This window comes from Ursus americanus, chromosome 9, assembly GCF_024610735.1.
Source record: "Ursus americanus isolate L20-20 chromosome 9, mUrsAme1.1.p, whole genome shotgun sequence".
Lineage (NCBI taxonomy): Eukaryota > Metazoa > Chordata > Mammalia > Carnivora > Ursidae > Ursus > Ursus americanus.
In genome coordinates, this window is record NC_142135.1 from 39,534,468 (window position 1) to 39,555,064 (window position 20,597).

General features: G+C 37.7%; 1 long non-coding RNA gene and 1 pseudogene across 1 annotated transcript in view; both read right to left on the reverse strand.

Moving 5' to 3' along the window:
- The window catches only part of LOC148109451 (uncharacterized), a 653,768-nt gene that overhangs the window by 445,320 nt on the left and 187,851 nt on the right, over nucleotides 1–20,597 (reverse strand). The window lies entirely within an intron of this gene.
- On the reverse strand, nucleotides 3,384–5,516 carry LOC123797676 (cytosolic 5'-nucleotidase 3A-like; annotated as a pseudogene).

Here is a 20,597-nt window from a genome sequence, read left to right on the forward strand (position 1 = left end):
CACAATGAGATATAACCTCATGCCTGTCAAAATGGCTAATATCAAAAACACAAGAAATAACAAGTGTTAGTGAGGATATGGAGAAAATGGAACCCTTGTACACTGTTGGTGGGAATGTAAATTGGTGCAAGCACTGTGCAAAATGGTATGGAAGTTCCTCAAAAAAACTAAAAACAGAAATACCATAGGCTTGGTACTTCCACTAGTAGATATTTACCCAAAAAAAGTGAAAACACTGATTCAAAAAGACATACGTATATGTACCCAAAAAAGATATATGTACCTCTAGGTATATTGCAGCATTATTTATAATAGCCAAGATATGGAAGTAACCCAAGGGTCCATAAATAGATGAATGGATAAAGAAGATACAGTATGTATGAGTGTATGAGTGTGTGTGTGTGTGTGTGTGTGTGTGTGTGTGTACAAAGACAGATACCATATTATTTTAGTTATATGTGGAATCAGAAAAACAAAACAAATGAACAATCAAAGCAGAAACAGACCCATAAAAACAGAGAACATACTGGTGATTGCCAAAGGGGCGGGGGTTGACTGGACAGCTAAAATTAGGTGAAGGGAATTAACAGCTATAAACTCCCAGTTATAAAATAAATAAGGCATAGAGATGAAAAGTACAGAATGGGGAATATAGTCAATAATATTGCAATAATGTTGTATAGTGACAGATCTTAACTATACTTATCCTGGTGAGCATAGCTTAATGTATAGAATTGTTGAATCACTATGCTATACACCTGAAACTAATATAACATTGTATGTCAACTAGACTTCAATTAGAAAAATAAATTAGTTGTGTTTCTATACACAAAAAACAAATTATCTGAAAAAGAAATAAAACAACCCCATTTATAATAGCATCAAAAATAATAAAATACTTAGGGATAAATTAAAACAAGGAGGTGAAAGATCTCTACACTGAAAACTAAAAGACATTAATGAAAGAAACTGGAAAAAATATTGTTAAAATGTCTATACTACCTAAAGCCACCCATAGATTCGGTGCAATTCCAAACAAGATTCCAATGCCATTTTTCACATACATAGAAAAAACAGTCACAAGGAGTACTGGGTGGAGGAACTGGGTAAAGGTGATCAAAAGGTACAAACTCCCAGTTATGGGATAAATAATTTCTGAGGATATAATGCACAGGATGATGACTACAGTTTACAATACTGTATAGTATGTTTGAAAGTTGCCAAGAGAGTAGATCTTAAAAGTCCTCATCACAAGAAAAATGTGTAATTGAGGTGACGAATGTTAACTTATTGTGATAAGCATTTCACCATACACATAATAAATCATTATGTTGTACACCTTAAACTTATACAATGCTATGTCAATTATATCTCAAGAAAACTTAAAAGAGGGGCGCCTGGGTGGCACAGCGGTTAAGCGTCTGCCTTCGGCTCAGGGCGTGATCCCGGCGATCTGGGATCGAGTTCCACATCAGGCTCTTCTGCTATGAGCCTGCTTCTTCCTCTCCCACTCCCCCTGCTTGTGTTCCCTCTCTCACTGGCTGTCTCTATCTCTGTCGAATAAATAAATAAAATCTTAAAAAAAAAAAAAAAGAAAACTTAAAAGAAACTAAAAACTAAAAAAAAAAAAAACTTTTTAAAATAAGTAAATAAAAGAAAATAACAAAAGAAAAGATTTGAACAAGATACTTCACCAAAGAAGATACATGAAGCAAATAGCACATGAAAAAAATAATGCTTAATATTAGTCATTAGGGAAATGAATATTAAACCCACCATGAGATACTACTGCACACCTACTGGATAGGCTGTTGTGGGTTTTTTTTTTTTTTTAAGATAATTATCAATACTGTTGGTGAGGATGTGAAAAAAAACATGGTAAGTTAAAAAAAAAAAAGCCAAACTCAAAGGGCTGTCATATAAATCATTTCTTTTATATGACATTCCGGAAAAGGCAAAACTAGGACATATATCATATCAGTGGTTATCAAGGAGGGAAGAAGCAATTATCTACAAAGGAACTTAAGGAAATTTTTGGGACAATGGGAATGTTCTGTATCTTGACCGTGGAGGCAACTGCATGACTGTGTAAGTCTGTCAAAATTCATCAAACTGTACATGGAAAAAGGGTGAATTTTACAATATGTAAACTGTATCTTAGTAAACCAAAGAAAACATTACAATAAATCCAAAATTAAATGCATATAAATCACCCTGTTAATCATGATTTTAATGATGTTTACTCAAATTAAATCAAGGCAGAATTCAGAGTATTATTTGAATTATTGAAATTTCTTTTTGTGATAGATTTTCAGATGAATAGAATACATTTTCCTAAAGTGTTTACCACAAATAAAAGTTGTTCAAAAGTGAGACATCATTTAGTATTACTATCATCAATTAGCATCTATAGTAATTACCTGTGAAATAATTTAACATTCATTAATGTAAATATTCGAGAAATATTTCCTGAGTGTAACTAGACTACAGACCTGAAAGGACTCACTTCTCCCCAGTTCTGGACCAGTAGTTTATACATCAGACTTTTTCAATAAACTTTCATAAGATATGATCAGATGAGATCAAATCTTAGAAAAATAACTTCAAGCTAACTTCAGCTGGCCCATAATGGTAAAGGTGTTTAATATTAGAAAATAGTATCACACAGTATAGCAACATTATGAAGATGGTAATTAATACACTTAAAACAAATGAAACCTATCCAAGGCATTTTTTGTTGTCAAATAAGTGAATAATCATCTTGACAGCAAAATTTAAAAAGGCTTTTCATTTTATGCGTGTTATCAGTGCTTCAATATAAAACATATTGTCAAGATTAGTGACATGTGGATACCAATGATTTTCTTCAAACACTGACTGCTAGTATTTTCTGGTAAATGCTAATTTTCACACAAATTAACTAAACATAACACAATTTCAGGAGATGATGATATCGGCATAATTCACCTAAATTACAAAAATGGCAGTACTTAAAATCATGTACATTATTTCACCATTTCATAAAACTCCTCTTTAAACTTCTATAAACTTTCCCAGAGTAAAAAGATTCCTCAAAAGCCCTATTATAACGTTAAACTACAAAATTCAGTATGGAAATGCAGGAAGCTGTTTTTCAAATTTTTGCTTTAAGTTTTTTTTTTTTAATCTGTGAAACCATATAGTGAGGAGTGTGTGGAGAGGGGTGGAGAAAAAAGGAGCTTCTAGTTGATGGATTCAATATGTCTGAAAATACCTCAATAATGTAGAGAAAAAACTTCAAGAGCAAGAATGTATTATAAATAGAAGCCTTTCAGCAAGATGGACAGGTGAGCAGCTCTTGCATCAATTGCATCCACAGGAGAGAGGTCTCAAAGAATGCTAGTTTATAGAATCTTCTATAAGATAGAGTTGGCTACATCCAATGATTCATCTTTTACTAGAACAATATCGTAAGAGTCCATGTACTTTTCTAAATGTTCATCCACCCTATCATTTAGATATCCAATTCTCAGAATATGTTCAAAATTGACTACTCCATCTGCCCTTCTTATATCCCCTTGGGAATCTCCCAGAATTATGTTGCTATTATATTTTTTATTATTATTATTATTACGGTATGTTAGTCACCATACAGTACATCTTTAGTTTTTGAGGTAGTTCCATGATTTATTGTTTGCATATAACACCCAGTGCTCCATGCAATATGTGCCCTCCTTAATACCCTTCACTGGGCTAGCCCATCCCCCTACCCTCCTCCCCTCTAAAACCCTCATATTTGTCTTTTATCAATTGAAATATTCTGTATTCTTCAAGGCACCATTATGTTTGTTAAATAAAGGAATTGGTTTGCCTTTAAATCCTTTGAGCACCCCATTATCATCAAGATCCATGAAGTTGGACACTACTGTGATGTTTGGGTGATAAACACTAGCTTGATGGATTACCCCCCCCCCCCCCCAGTGTATCACCAATACCAGCTGAAAATATGAACACAGGGATACTGTATTGTTGGGAGTTTATCGAAGAAATCCTAACACCCTTCCTTGAGCATAACATTGGATTCTGCCACAGTTTCTTTAAGTTTGGCTTTTGGTAAAGCCTGTTCAACAAGCAAACCATGTGATTTAGTATACCATTCTACCATATAGGAGTACTACTCTTCTATAGTAAGAACAGGATTTCAATAGCATATTTTTCCTTCAGTTGCAATAACTTTTTTCAACATTCATCTGTAACCAGCTTACTGTTTCTTGTCAATGACATAACAACATGCTGGGCATCTTTTCCTTCATAGGAAAATCTACTCAGTGTCATATCAAAGTCTGTTATTATCTGAAGTATGGCAGCTCCTCCCTTAATAAGACCACAGATAATTTCTTCTACTCTTGCAGGGTTCTTGATTCAAACTGAACTTCTCTGGAATTCTTGCATCATTTTCATATGTACAGTGGAATCTTTTTTTCTTAATATTTTTTTATTATATTTTTAGTCACCATACAGTACATCCCTGGTTTTTGATGTAAAGTTCGATGATTCATTAGTTGCGTATAACACCCAGTGCACCATGCAATACGTGCCCTCCCCACCACCCATCACCAGTCCATTCCATTCCCCCACCCCCCTCCCCTCTGAAGCCCTCAGTTTGCTTCTCAGAGTCCACAGTCTCTCATGCTTCATTCCCCCTTCTGATTAACCCCCCTTTCTTTATCCCTTTCTTCTACCGATCTTCCTAGTTCTTAGGTTCCATAGATGAGAGAAACCATATGATAATTGTCTTTCTCTGCTTGACTTATTTCACTTAGCATTATCTCCTCCAGTGCCGTCCATGTTGCAGCAAATGTTGAGAAATCGTTCTTTTTGATAGCTGAGTAATATTCCATTGTATATATGGACCACAACTTTTTTTTTTTTTTAGATTTTATTTTTATTTATTTGACAGAGATAGAGACAGCCAGCAAGAGAGGGAACACAAGCAGGGGGAGTGGGAGAGGAAGAAGCAGGCTCATAGCGGAGGAGCCTGATGTGGGGCTCGATCCCATAACGCCAGGATCACGCCCTGAGCCGAAGGCAGGCGCTTAACCGCTGTGCCACCCAGGCGCCCCTGGACCACAACTTCTTAATTCAGTCATCTGCTGAAGGTCGTGGAAGGAGCCAAGATGCCCTTCAACAGTGGAATCTTGATTAGGCATTTTGTGGTTATCCAATCTTCCTTAGAGCATTCAAGTTCTTTTGTCCTTGAATTTGTCCTAGGACAACAGCATAGGTGGTAAGTAATTTCCAGAGATGTAGGGCTTGGATACAGACATCTTGATGATCTTGGTTTTCCATGTTGTCTTCCTCTTCAAAGTGCATATATACTGGGCCAGCATCCCCCCCACCCTCCTGCCACCAGGGTGCACACACCGGCGCTTACCACCACACCCATCCTCGCCACAGCCTCCTGGTCCATGAATGGGGTGTCCTGTGCCTCCTAGCCAGAAAAGAAAAACTCAAAGACGTTTTTAATGGTCCAGATATTATAACTCTCAGATCACTCAAAAGCAAAATGATAAAAATGTAATATAAGACCAAAGAATATTATTTAACAGTGAAAAGAAGAAGCAAGTTATATATATGGAATTTTTAGTTATAATATTTCTACTGGAGGATACCTCAGACTGGGATCCAATGGCCCTAGATTCTGGTCCCATCTATACCAATGCAGTTTCCCCACTGCTCATATCATGTTTGAGATAATTAAATAACCCAGCAATTTCAATAAGGTTTTGCTGTGAATATGAACTCACCAATGCTTCATAAGTCCCCAAAGATAAGCAATCTATACAGGGTTGGCTTCATGGACCTGCCACATATGCACTCAGGTGCATGAATTAGAAGGGCCTAAAGTTGGTTTAATGCTGTCACTATCCTGAAATTCTTAACAATTTAACAAGGGCCCCATATTTTCATTTTGTATTGGGCCCCACAAATTATTTAACTGGCCCTAATTATAATACCAAAACTGACATGAGGATTCTGAGTTACTTTTTACATAGGTCACTTGTGTCATACATTTGACAAAAAAACTAACCAATTTATCTTGAAACACTTTAGTTAAGAAACTACAGCTGGAAAACCAGCAAGTTGGACTCATACAGTACCTAGGAACTTCTCGTAAAACTGCAAGGACAATTCATTTGTTTCAGAGTTTGGAACTTCCACTTCCTACTCCATATAAAATAGGGTAAAGAGAAAACTAGTTAGACTCTCCTCTCAGGTGCTCAACTGTCTTTGTATGGGAGCACATATTTAAACTTGCTTTTCTCTGAATTTTCATTTTAATCTTTGGAGAGTTCTTCCTCCTAAAAGGTTTTATACATTATTCATTCATTCAATAAATGTCTGCTGAGTACCAACTATGTGCCAGCCATTGTGCTCAATACTAGATAGAAAATACAAAACAAAGCTAAACAAAAATAAGACAAGAAAACAGTCTTCTTCCATATGAAACTTAAAGTCAACAAATAAGTCACTCTTAATCTACCCATTTATAGTCTTTGTAATTTTATGACATTTTCTCCCAGGGCATTGATTTTTAATCTATGAATCTAGAGGAACAATATGATACATACCAGCTTTTTGAAGAGCAAAATAATAGCAGTGTACCTTTTTAAATGTCAGATTTTACTGTTTAATCATGAAAGTTGGCTTTAAAAAAGTGCCTTAACTGTGTGAAAGGTATCCTGTAAATAGTTAGCATCACTCCTAATCTAAACCATGTCACCATTCTTCTTTTCCTATAAATGGCATGCACTATCATGGTCAGTCTCAGAGCTGGCTTCCAGCCCAGTCAGCCCCTGTAGCCAGCAAGGCCCAGGGCAGCAGTGTCTTTTATAAGTAGGTAAAAAGCATTTGGCTTGAATCTCAATTGCTGAGTCTTTCTACAAGATGGCAAATACATAACCCAAGTGCTTTGGAGCGGAGCTGATTTTAAAAGCATTAGAGCAAGTAAGCCTTCTCTTAATCGTGGTTCAAACAAAAACCAGTTGGTCCCCTGCAGTCTTTCTTCATCCTCAGTGGTGCAACTATGGCTCCTTGGTTCTGAAAAAGCATCTCCCTTATGCATTAGCCATAACACAATGCAGCAGATGCCTAATACCTATTTCCATACCAGCTTCTGGGCTGAGGAAGTGACAACTGGTTGGAATTAAGCTGAACCTGAAAACATCCTGGGGTTCATTTTTACTTGAGGTTACAAAATCAACAAGTGCCATTTTTCTGAGCTGGGGAAAGGGGGAGCAAGGTAAAGGTATCAAATGGCACTCATATTTGGACATGAATGAAGGCTCATATCCTCTGACAGCTTGGCATGGGTGAATTTAGTTCCTGCAAAGCATATGGAGACTTTTATTTCTCCCCTCAGTGAAAATGTGTTATTTTATGTGCTCGGACTATCACCTCCTCCCCTGATTTTTTAGAGAGCATCATTTCTGGTGAGAGCTGCCAATTTATTATCCCACAATCTCACCCCCACAGTTGGACACGTGACCAGTATGAGCCAATCAGAATCTTCCTTAGGGTTTCTCACAAGATTTGGAGGGAAAGAGCTTTCTTTCCTCTCTAGGCTATAAGAATATAAGATCCTGGATTCCTGGAGTCTCATGGAGTTGGACAGCTAAAGAGAACAGGGCTACAAGCAGAGAGAAGAAGAAATGAGAGATGACGAGGGAGTCCTGATGTACCTGTTCCTGGACCTCATCACCCACAGGCCAGCCCCTCCTCTGCTCCATCATTTCAGTGCATAAGCTACACCATCTCTTTTTATGTATTACTTTGTTTATGCTAGTCTAGATTGGCTATCTGACACTATCAAGGAAAAGAGTCATGACCAGTTCACTCCCTACTCTACAGGCTGCATGTCTACAACCTGACTGACATCAAGCAAGTTCAAATAATAACCAAGAAGGTGAGAGGGAACCAGAGTCTCATACTCAAGGAAGCCTACCTCCGGCCAGTTAATTTCTTTAAAGTTTATCAAAGTCATAGTACTAACTTTATGAAAGCAATTGATTTAGAACCTAATGATCTTTTCTGTGCAGAGTGCATCTGTCGATCATGGTCTATGTGCTGGCATTCGGACAGGAGAGGATGAGGTGTGAGGAGAGAGGAGGCAGGGCATAACCAAGAACCCTGCTCAAACCCAGAACTTTGTCATACAACTAACAAAATGAAAGTGTTCCTAGGTCCACGAACTTTCATTTATATAGCCAGTTGGTTCCCTTCAACAACTGTCTCCATGGATTAAGACTCATGCTTCTGCAAATCCTTAACTTCTATCCAAAGGTAGAGACCAGATTAAATGAACATCATTCTTACTCAAAAGAATTCCAAAGTCAAGTTACCAATCTGCTCCTCCATACCGACCATTATGCATTTCCTTACCATTCCACTTCATTTATGTACCTCTATTGTTCATTCATTCATTCTATGAATAGTTCTGAGTGTCTCCATGTTCCTGCCATCATGATTTAAAACATGAGTCTCCCCTGATGCTCTGTTATTCCAAACAAAAATTAACAAAATGAGGGTTGGGTGGAATGCAAACATCAGGATCAACAAAGCAAACAAAGGGGGGAAAACCTACTGTCACAACTCATCAAAAACTGGGAGCTGAGGAAACAACATTCTGACACAAAATGTCCCTAAGCCTCTTAGAAGTAGTATTGGTGACTTAATGAATCTTGAGAATTTCTATTAACACTCCCAATGTGGGGAGGAAGCAACTTAAGTGGAGTTCTCTTATCTTTTCCTTCTTTCAAGAGAAAATGGTTTGCTAGGGAAATAATCATAGGGTGAAGTGAATAAACAGGGCTGGCTCTCTCAGAAGGACTGAAGACTCTAGAACTCTACATAGAATGGGAAAAGTACTCCAAAGTCCAAGGGTGTCTACCCAATGAAAGAGGAAACACCTCCAACTAGATTCAGTGAAGATGAAAGGAGAACGAGTCAGAATAATTCATTTATGATATATCAGCACAAAAAAAGTCTGCATCAAGTTCCCTATGTTTAACATAAGTGAGATGAAAACAAACAGTGTGGTAACCATGCAGACATATTACAAAGAGGAAAGGAATGAAAGGAAGCAACACAACAAGCAAGATAGAACTCAGTTTGCCCAAAAACATAATCATGGAGGAGAAGAGAGTTCCCCATGAGCACTTCAATCTATATAAGAATTTCATAGGTGTGTTAATTCAGTAAGACAAGATGAGTGGGATGAAAGGGATCCCAGGAAATGCAGAGGAAAAAGGCAGACATTAAAACAGTAAGAGGAAAATATATAAAAATAACAAAGATAACCTAGAATAAAGACAAGTTTTGCGTTTCCCTTACGTACAAAATTCAAAATGTGGAAGAAAAAAAATCATTCAAAGATTACTGGAAGAAAAATTTCTCCTTAAAATGAAGAAAAGTTGGTTTTTAAAAATATATACCATGCTGTGGATATACCTGGTTTGTCCATCTAATATCCATTTCTCTTCCTCCTTCCTGAGAACAAAAAGTACTCAGAGATTCACCCCCCTCCTGTGTTTTGGGGATGCAGACCCACCCCATGTCCAAAACAAAGAGCAGGTTCAGATTGGTTTAAACCAATCTAGCAAATTCTACTTCCTTGGCCACAAATATTGATTCAGGCTGAGCATGTGAATTCAATGAGTCAAAAAAGGTAAATTTTAGGATTCTTGCTTAAAACATTGAAGACAAATAACTCTTTATTCCAGGGAATATAAACTCTAGAGAGAACTTTCAAATATTTCTTATACTGAGTTCTGCTATATATGTGTGTATATAATTATAGTGCATCAATTCTTCCATTTCACTTCACTTTCTCTTCCAATAAATTTAGGAAATATTAAATCTTTATGTTTCAAAATTTTTCTGGAACTTGTTAGAAATCCAACCTTCTAGGAAACTGGAGGAAGCTATTCAGAGGGAGGTATCACACTGGAGGCAATCCACTGCAAGTCTTCCCAGGGTAGGTGTGCAGGGTGGGAGAGGGAGGAGTAGCTGCTGGGAGCTGCTTGCTGCTGGAGAAGCTGCCAGGACCGTAATAATCCAGGGCTAGAGAAAGCCTGCCAAAGGAGACCACCAAAACCAGGAAGCAAAACCATTTTCCTCCTCCAATGACTGCCAGAACCCTCTATTAACAAAGCTTTAGGACAAGCTGGCAAAGGAAAAACATTTAAGCGGCCCAGATAAATTTTCACAGAGCATCTAAAAGAACAAATTTGAAGCTGAGAGACAATAAATTGATAACCAACCTAATACCCACAGGAAAACTTAACATTATTTTGTGCATTTGTAAAATTTTACACATATATGATTTCATGTCACAATTACTGTTTTTCTGTCTAAAGCTCATTTTTTCTTTATACTCATTTTTTTAAAAACTTTATCCATGCTATTATAGGTAAATATAGTTCATTGAAAAAAGCTTTAATAAATTTTGTCTTAATATTCATTTTGTCTGACTAGCAATATTACTACTATAATATTGTTTTGTTTGTGAGAGTATATGTTGTGGTTTTAGTATTTATTATTAGATATTAGTATATCTTTCCCCATCCTTTTGCTTGCAAATCTGTGCTATGTATTTGTATTTTTCTTTAAACTGCATATAGCCAGAAATTTTAAATACAATGTGAGAATCTCTGCCTTTAAGGTGAACTCATAATGTTTTCATTTATTGAGATTACTAATGCATTTGAATGTATTTGTACCATTCTATTTTGTGTTTTATGTTTCCTTTTCTGTTCGGCATCTAACAGATACCGTTACTTGTTTCTCCTTTCCTGGTTTCTGTTAGATTCTGCTCCTGCCAAACATTACAATGCTTTACAACAATCTCACCTTTCATTTTATTGCAGTATAATATTTAAATTCTAACTTATTAAATCCTTCCAAATTAGTCACTACTATAATTTATAAATAATTTTTAAATGCTTATATTTATCCATGATTATGATTTTATTATTGCACTGATGTATAAAACTGTCCTTCTCAGGTGGTTCTTTTCTTTCTTTTATTTTTTTCCTTAATTTTTTTTTCATGTAAAGTTCAATGATTCATTAGTTGCGTGTAACACCCAGTGCACCATGCAATACGTGCCCTCCTCACTACCCATCACCAGCTCACCCCACTCCCCCCCGAAGCCCTCAGTTTGCTTCTCAGAGTCCACAGTCTCTCATGCTTCACTCCCCCTTCTGATTACCCCCCTTTCTTTATCCCTTTCTTCTCCTACCGATCTTCCTAGTTCTTATGTTCCATAGATGAGAGAAACCATATGATAATTGTCTTTCTCTGCTTGACTTATTTCACTTAGATTTTATCTCCTCCAGTGCCATCCATATTGCAGGAAGTGTTGAGAAATCATTCTTTTTGATAGCTAAGTAATATTCCATTGTATATATGGACCACAACTTCTTAATCCAGTCATCTGTTGAAGGACATCTCGGCTCCTTCCACGATTTAGATATTGTGGACAATGCTGCTATGACCATTGGGGTGCATATGGCCCTTCTCTTCACTATGTCTGTATCTTTGGGGTAAATACCCAGTAGAGCAATGGCTGGATCATTGGGTAGCTCAATTTTTAACTTTTTAAGGGACCTCCACACTGTTTTCCAGAGTGGCTGTACCAACTTGCATTCCCACCAACAATGTAGGAGGGATCCCCTTTCTCCACATCCTCTCCAACAATTGCTGTTTCTTGCCTTGTCCGTTTTTGCCATTCTAACTGGCATAAGGTGGTATCTTAGTGTGGTTTTGATTTGAATTTCCCTGATGGCTAATGATTTTGAACATTTTTTCATGTGTCTGTTAGCCATTTGTATGTCTTCATTGGAAAAGTGTCTGTTCATATCTTCTGAAAAATATTCCTTAATAAATTCTTTTAGCAAGAGTCAGTGCTTGGTAAATTTTCTCATCATTTGTGTGGAAAAAAAATTCTGTATCTCACTTTTTAAAAATGATAAAACTAAGTATAGAATTGTAGATTTTTTTTTTACTCAGTACTTTGAAGACAGTATTCCATGATGCTCAATCTATCACTGCCATAAGTCTGCTGTCACACTAATTATTCCTCAAGAGAGAATGTCTTTTTTTCTTAATTTTTCCAGTATAATTACTATTTAGTGTTATATTAGTTTCAGGTGTACAATATCGTGATTCAACAATTCAATACATTACCCACTGCTCATCACAATAAGCGTACTCTTAATCCCATCCATCTTTGTCACCCATCCCCCCACCTCCCCTTCAGCAACTACCAGTTTCCTCACCATATTTAAGAGCCTATTGTTTTATCTTTAATTTGTTCATTCATTTTGTTTCTTAAATTCCACATGAATGAAATCATATGGTATTTGTCCTTCTTTGACTTATTTCACTTAGATTTATACCCTCTAAATACATCCATGTTGTTGCAAATGGCAAGATTTCATTCTTTTTACAGTGCAGTAATTAATATTCCATTTTATTTACATATATATATATATACATGTATATATATGTCTATCTCACATCTTCTTTATCCATTCATCTATCGATGGACACATGAGTTGCTTCCATAACTTGGCTACTGTAAATAATGCTGCAAAAAACAGAAGTGCATATATCTTTTCAAATTAGTGTTTTCATATTCTTTAAGTAAATACCAATCCAATAGAATTACTGGATCATATGGCAATTCTATTTTTAATTTTTGAGGAACTTCCACACTGTTTTCCACAGTGGCTGCACACTTTGAATTCCCACCAACAGTACACAAGTGTTTCTTTTTCTCTACATCCTTACCAACACTTGGTTCTTATGTTTTTTATTGTAGCCATTCTAACAGGTGTAAGGTGATATCTCATTATGATTTTGATTTGCATTTCCCTGATGGTTAATGATGTTAAGCATCTTTTCATGTGTCTGTTGCCAACTGTACACCTATTTTAGAAAAATATCTGTTCATATCTTCTGCCCATTTTTTAACTGGATTATTTTTTTGGTGCTGGTATTCTTTTTGTGTGTAAGTTCTTTATATATTTTGGATATTAACCCTTCTCAGATATATCATATGCAAACATCTCTCTCCATTCAGTAGCTTCTCTTTCTGTTTTGTGGATGGTTTCCTTTGCTGTGCAGAAGCTTTATATTTTGTGTAGTCCCAACAGTTAAATTTTCCTTTTGTTTCCCTTGCCAAAGGAGACATATCTAGAAACATGTTGCTATAACTGATGTCAGAGAAATTATTGCCTGTGCTCTGTTCTAGGATTTTCATGGTTTCATCTCACATTTAGGTCTTTAATCCATCTTGACTTTATTTTTGTGTATGGTGTAAAATAGACCAGTTTTCCCAGCACCATGTTGAAAAGAATGTCCTTTTTCCCATTGCATATTCTTGTTTCCTTTCTTAAAAGATTATTTGACCATATAATTGTGGGTTTATTTCTCAGCTCTCTGTTCTGTTCCATTGACCTATGTGTCCATTTTTTGTGCCACTACTGTACCATATTGATTACTACAGCTTTGTAAGATATCTTGAAATCTGGGATTGTGATACTTCCAGTTTTATTCTTTTTATAGATTGCTCTATTTGGGATTCTTTGTGGTTCCATGCAAATTTTAGGATTATTTGTTCTAGTTTTCTGAAAAAGTCTGTTGGTATTTTGATAGGGATTACATTAAATCTGTAGATTACTGTGGGTAGTATGGATATTTTAACAATATTTGTTCTCCCAATCCATGGGCATGGAATATCTTTCCATTTGTTTATGTCATCAATTTCTTTCATCAACCTTTTATACTTTTCAGAAAATAAGTCTTTCACTTTCTTGGTTAAGTTTATTCCTAGGTATTTTATTTTTTGGTGCAATTGTAAACAGGATGGTTTTCTTAATTCCTTTTTGCGATTTCATTATTAGTGTACAGAAATACAACAGATTTCTGTACATTGACATATACTACAACCTTACTGAATTCACCAGTTCTAGTAGTTTTTTTGGTGTTTAGGGTTTTCTATATATAGTGTTATGTCTTCTGCAAATAGTGAAAGTTTTCGTTCTTTCTAAACAACCTGGATGCCTTTTATTTCTTTTTCTTGTCTGACTGCTGAGACTACGACTTCAGTCTATACTGAATAAAAGCAGTAAGAGTAGACATTCTTGTCTTATTCTTGATCTTAGAAGAAAAGGTCTCAGTTATTCACCATTAAGTATGATGTTGCTGTAGGTTTTTCACATGTGCCCTTTATTATGTGGACCTATGTTCCCTCTAAACCTACTTTGTTGGCTTTGCTCATGAATGGATGTTGTGCTTTGTCAAGTGCTTTTTCTGCATCTATTGAAATGATCACATGGTTATCTTTCTGTTATTCATGTGATATATCGTGTTGATTGATTTGCTAATATTGAACCACCCTTGCATCCCAGGAGTAACTCCCACTTGATTGTGGTGAATTACTCTTTTATAATGTATTGTTGGATTTGGTTTGCTAATATTTTGTTGAGGATTTTTGTATCTATGTTCATCAGAGACACTAGCCTGTAGTTCTCTTTTTTTTATAGAGTCTTCATCTGGTCTTGGTATCAGGGTAATGCTGGCCTCATAGAATGAATTTGGAAGCTTTCCTTTCTCTTCTTTTTTAAAGTAATTTCAGAAAAATAGGTATTAACTCTTTTGAAATGTTTGGTAGAATTCAGCTGTGGAGCCATCTGGATCTGGACTTTCGTTTGTTGGGAGTTTTTTGTTTACTGATTCAATATCATTGCTGATCATAGCAATCTGTTCAAATTTTCTATTTCTACCTAATACAGTTTTATAAGGTTATATGTTTCTAGAAATCCTTTTATTTTAGAGTGTCTGATCTGTTGGCATATAATTTTTTATGATATTCTCATAATCCTTTGTATTTCTGTGGTGTTGGTTATTTCTTGTTCATTTCTGATTCTGAGTCGTCTCCCCCCTCCCCCCGATTAGTCTGGTGAGAGGTTTGTCAATTTTGCTGATCTTTTCAAACAACCAGCTCCTGCTTTCAATGACCTGTTATATTTTTTTATTTCATAATAAAAAATATTTTATAAAATGAAATAAAAATTGCCAAAGGGAAAAAAGTATTTCATTTATTTCTGCTCTGATCTTTATTATTTCCTTCCTTCTACTGGTTTTGGGTTTTGTTTTTTCTTTTTCTAGCTCCTTTAGGTGTATGATTAAGATGTTTGAGATTTTTCTTGTTCTTACAGTAGACCTGTATTGCTGTAAATTTCCCTTTTAGAACAGCTTTGGCTGCATCACAAAAATTTTGGATTATTGTGTTTTCATTTTCATTTGTCTCCACATATTTTTTTTATTTCCTCTTTGATTTTTTTTGGTTGACTCACTCATTATTCAGTAGCATGTTATTTAACCTCCATGAATTTGTGTTCTTTCCATATTTTCTGTGGTGATTTCTAATTTTGTAGCATTTTGGTTGGAAAGATGCACGGTATCACTTTGATCTTGTTCATTTGTAGAGATTTACTTTGTAGCCTAAGATGTGATCTATTCTGGAGAATGTTCCACTTGCTCCTGAAAAGAATGTGTATTCAAGAGGAGTTAAGATGGCGGAGGAGTAGGAGACACCGTTTTCAGCCGGTCCTCCGAGTCGGGCTGGATAGGTACCAGACCAGCCTAAACAACCACGGAATCAGCCTGAGACGCAGGAAGACGCATCTGGATCTCTACAAATGAACATCTCCAGCGCTGAGTATTGAGGTACGAAGCGGGGAGCCATGAAACTGTGCACAGATATCGGAAGATAAACGGAAGGGGGAGGGAGCCGTCGCGTTCGGGTGCCGGGAAGCGGTAGCCACTTGCACGGGAGAGCGGGCGGGGCTCGCGGTCGGCACCCGCAAAACAGCAGACTGAGACCGTGAGCCGGGTGCACGCGCCACCAGGCATCTCGCGGAACCCCGGAATCCTGGTGCGCTCACTGGATCTAGACTGAGACCGGGAGATCCGGGAGCGGGCGCGGGGCGGCTGGCGGCTGGCGGCATTAGAAACACAAAGGACAGAGACGCGCCGGCCCTGGAAGTGAGGGCTGGGACGCCGGGTGTGGGGCGCACATCCCGGGACGCTGCAGGGTTGAGCAGCACCAACAGTAACAGAGTTAAAGTGGCCAGAACATTAGTAGAGAACGGGCCGCAATCCCTCTGTTCCGTGACAGAGGCTGAAATTTGGCCGCTGCTGCTCTGACTCTCAGAAGAGGCACAGCAAACCGCCAGGGAAAGCCGCCAGAGAACAAAAGCCTGGAAATACCGGCTCAGGGAGTGCCCATCCCCATCCCCCCTCGAAGGGGACGCCGACTCTACCCAAACATGGCTGCCTGAGTATCGGTGCGGCAGGCCCCTCCCCCAGAACGCAGAAGGCAGGCTGAAAAATCAAGAAGCCCACAACCCGGGCGCCTGGGTGGTGCAGGCATTGAGCGCCTGCCTTTGGCTTAGGGCGTGATCCCGGTGTTCCGGAAAGGAGTCCCTCATCGGGCTCCTCCGCTGGGAGCCTGCTTCTTCCTCTCCCACTCCCCTGCTTCTGTTCCCTCTCTCGCTGGTTGGCTGCCACATAAATAAATAAAATCTTTAAAGAAGAAGCCCACATCCCTAAGATCCCTATAAAACAAGGGGCACGGCCTGGGACCCAGTCAATAATTTGGGCTCTGGAAACCCCACAACCTCTCTTCATCAGAATGACAAGAAGGAGAAGCCCCCCCCAGCAAAGAAAAGACAGTGAGACTGTGGCCTCTGCCACAGAAATAATGGATATGGATGTAACCAAATTATCAGAAATGGAATTCAGAGTAACGATGGTCAAAATGATGAGTAGAATTGAAAAAAGTATAAACGAAAAGGTTACTGAGAATATAGAATCCCTAAGGACAGAAATGAGAGCGAATCTGACAGAAATTAAAAATTCTATGAGCCAAATGCAGGCAAAACTAGAGGCTCTGACAGCCAGGGTCGCAGAAGCAGAGGAACGGGTTAGTGAATTGGAGGATGGGTTAATAGAGGAAAAAATGAAAATAGAAGATGGTCTTAAAAAAATCCACGCCCACGAATGTAGGTTACGGGAGATTACTGACTCAATGAAAAGATCCAATGTTAGAATCATCGGCATCCCCGAGGGGGTGGAGAAAAACAGAGGTCTAGAAGAGATATTTGAACAAATTGTAGCTGAAAACTTCCCTAATCTAGCAAGGGAAACAAACATTCGTGTCCAAGAGGCAGAGAGGACCCCTCCCAAGCTCAACCACGACAAACCTACGCCACGTCACGTCATAGTGCATTTCGCAAATATTAGATGCAAGGATACAGTATTGAAAGCGGCCAGGGCAAAGAAATTTCTCACGTACCAAGGCAAAAGCATCAGAATTACGTCAGACCTGTCTACACAGACCTGGAATGAGAGAAAGGGTTGGGGGAGCATATTTAAAGCTCTTTCAGAGAAAAACATGCAGCCAAGGATCCTTTATCCAGCAAGACTGTCATTCAGAATTGATGGAGAAATAAAGACATTTCAGAATCGCCAGTCACTAACCAATTTTGTAACTACGAAACCAGCCCTACAGGAGATATTACGGGGGGTTCTATAAAAGTAAAAAGGCCCCAAGAGTGATACAGAACAGAAAGTCACAGCCAATACAAAAAAAGACTTTACTGGCAACATGGCAACATTAAAATCATATCTATCAGTAATCAGTCTTAATGTAAATGGTTTGAACCATCCCATAAACGCCACAGGGTTGCAGATTGGATAAAAAGAAATGACCCATCCATTTGCTGTCTACAAGAAACTCATTTCAAACCCAAAGATGCATTCAGACTGAGAGTAAGGGGATGGAGTACCATCTTTCACGCAAATGGTCCTCAAAAGAAAGCTGGGGTAGCAATTCTCATATCAGATAAATTGGATTTTAAACTACAGACTATAGTTAGAGACGCAGAAGGGCACTATATTATTCTTAAGGGAAGTATTCAACAAGTGGATATGACAATTATAAATATATATGCCCCCAACAGGGGAGCAGCAAGATACACAAGCCAACTCTTATCCAGAATAAAGAGACATATAAATGAAAATACATTAATACTAGGGGACCTCAACACTCCACTATCAGAAATAGACAGAACACCCTGGCAAAAACTAAGCAAAGAATCAAAGGCTTTGAATGCCATACTAGACGAGTTGGACCTCATAGATATATATAGAACACTACACCCCAGAACCAAAGAATACTCATTCTATTCTAATGCCCATGGAACATTCTCAAGAATAGACCATGTTCTGGGACACAAAACAGGTCTCAACCGATACCAAAAGATTGAAATTATCCCCTGCATATTCTCAGACCACAATGCTCTGAAATTGGAACTCAACCACAAGGAAAAATTTGGAAGAAACTCAAACACTTGGAGACTAAGAACCATCCTGCTCAGGAATGACTCGATAAACCAGGAAATCAAAAATCAAATTAAACAATTTATGGAGACCAATGAGAATGAAAATACAACAGTCCAAAACCTATGGGATACTGCACAGGCAGTCCTAAGGGGGAAATACATAGCCATCCAAGCCACACTCAAAAGAACAGAAAAATCTAAAATGCAGTTTTTATATTCTCACCTCAAGAAGCTGGAACAGCAACAGAGGGACAGGCCTAATCCACGCACGAGGAAGCAGTTGACCAAAATTAGAGCTGAAATCAATCAAGCAGAAACCAGAAGTACAGTAGAGCAGATCAACAGGACTAGAAGCTGGTTCTTTGAGAGAATCAATAAAATTGACAGACCACTGGCAAGACTTATCCAAAAGAAAAGAGAAAGGACCCAGATTATTAAAATTATGAATGAAAAAGGAGAGGTCACGACGAGCACCATTGAAATTGGAAGGATTATTAGAAATTTTTATCAACAGCTATATGCCAATAAACTAAGCAATCTGGAAGAGATGGAATCCTTCCTGGAAACCTATAAACTACCAAGATTGAAACAGGAAGAAATTGATTCCTTAAACAGGCCAATTAATTATGAAGAAATTGAGTCAGTGATAAACAACCTTCCAAATAACAAAACTCCAAGCCTGGACGGTTTTCCTGGGGAATTCTACCAAACATTCAAAGAAGAAATAATACCTATTCTCCTAAAGCTATTTCAAAAAATAGAAACAGAAGGAAAGCTACCAAACTCATTCTATGAGGCCAATATTACCTTGATCCCCAAACCAGGCAAAGACCCCATCAAAAAGGAGAATTACAGACCGATTTCCCTAATGAATATGGACGCCAAAATCCTCAACAAGATACTTGCTAATAGAATCCAACAGTACATTAAAAGGATTATCCATCACGATCAAGTGGGATTCATACCTGGGATGCAAGCGTGGTTCAATATTTGCAAATCAATCAGCGTGATACATCATATCAACAAGAAAAGACTCAGGAACCATATGATCCTCTCAATCGATGCCGAAAAAGCATTTGACAAAATACAGCATCCTTTCCTGATTAAAACCCTTCAGAGTGTAGGAATAGAAGGTACATTTCTCAATCTCATAAAAGCCATCTATGAAAAGCCTACTGCAGATATTATTCTCAATGGAGAAAAGCTGGAAGCCTTTCCCTTAAGATCAGGAACTCAACAAGGATGCCCACTCTCGCCACTATTATTCAACATAGTACTAGAAGTCCTTGCAACAGCAATCAGACGACAAAAAGGGATCAAAGGTATTCAAATTGGCAAAGAAGAAGTCAAAATGTCTCTCTTTGCAGATGACATGATACTCTATATGGAAAACCCAAAAGAAGCCACTCCCAAATTATTAGAAGTTATAGAGCAATTCAGTAACGTGGCAGGATACAAAATAAATGCTCAGAAATCAGTTGCATTTCTGTACACGAATAACGAGACCAAAGAAAGAGAAATTAGGGAATCCATCCCATTTACAATAGCACCAAAAACCATACGTTACCTTGGAATTAACTTAACCAGAGACGTAAAGGACCTATATTCTAGAAACTATAAATCACTCTTGAAAGACATTGAGGAAGACATAAAAAGATGGAAAGATATTCCATGCTCATGGATCGGAAGAATTAACATAGTTAAAATGTCCATGCTACCCAGAGCAATCTACACTTTCAATGCTATCCCGATCAAAATACCAAGGACATTTTTCAAAGAACTGGAACAAACAGTCCTTAAATTTGTATGGAAACAGAAAAGGCCCCGAATCTCCAAGGAACTGTTGAAAAGGAAAAACAAAGCTGGGGGCATCACAATGCCAGATTTTGAGCTGTACTACAAAGCTGTGATCACAAAGACAGCATGGTACTGGCACAAAAACAGACACATAGACCAATGGAACAGAATAGAGAGCCCAGAAATGGACCCTCGGCTCTTTGGGCAACTAATATTTGATAAAGCAGGAAAAAACATCCGGTGGGAAAAAGACAGTCTCTTCAATAAATGGTGCTGGGAAAATTGGACAGCTACATGCAAAAGAATGAAACTTGACCACTATCTCACACCATACACAAAAATAAA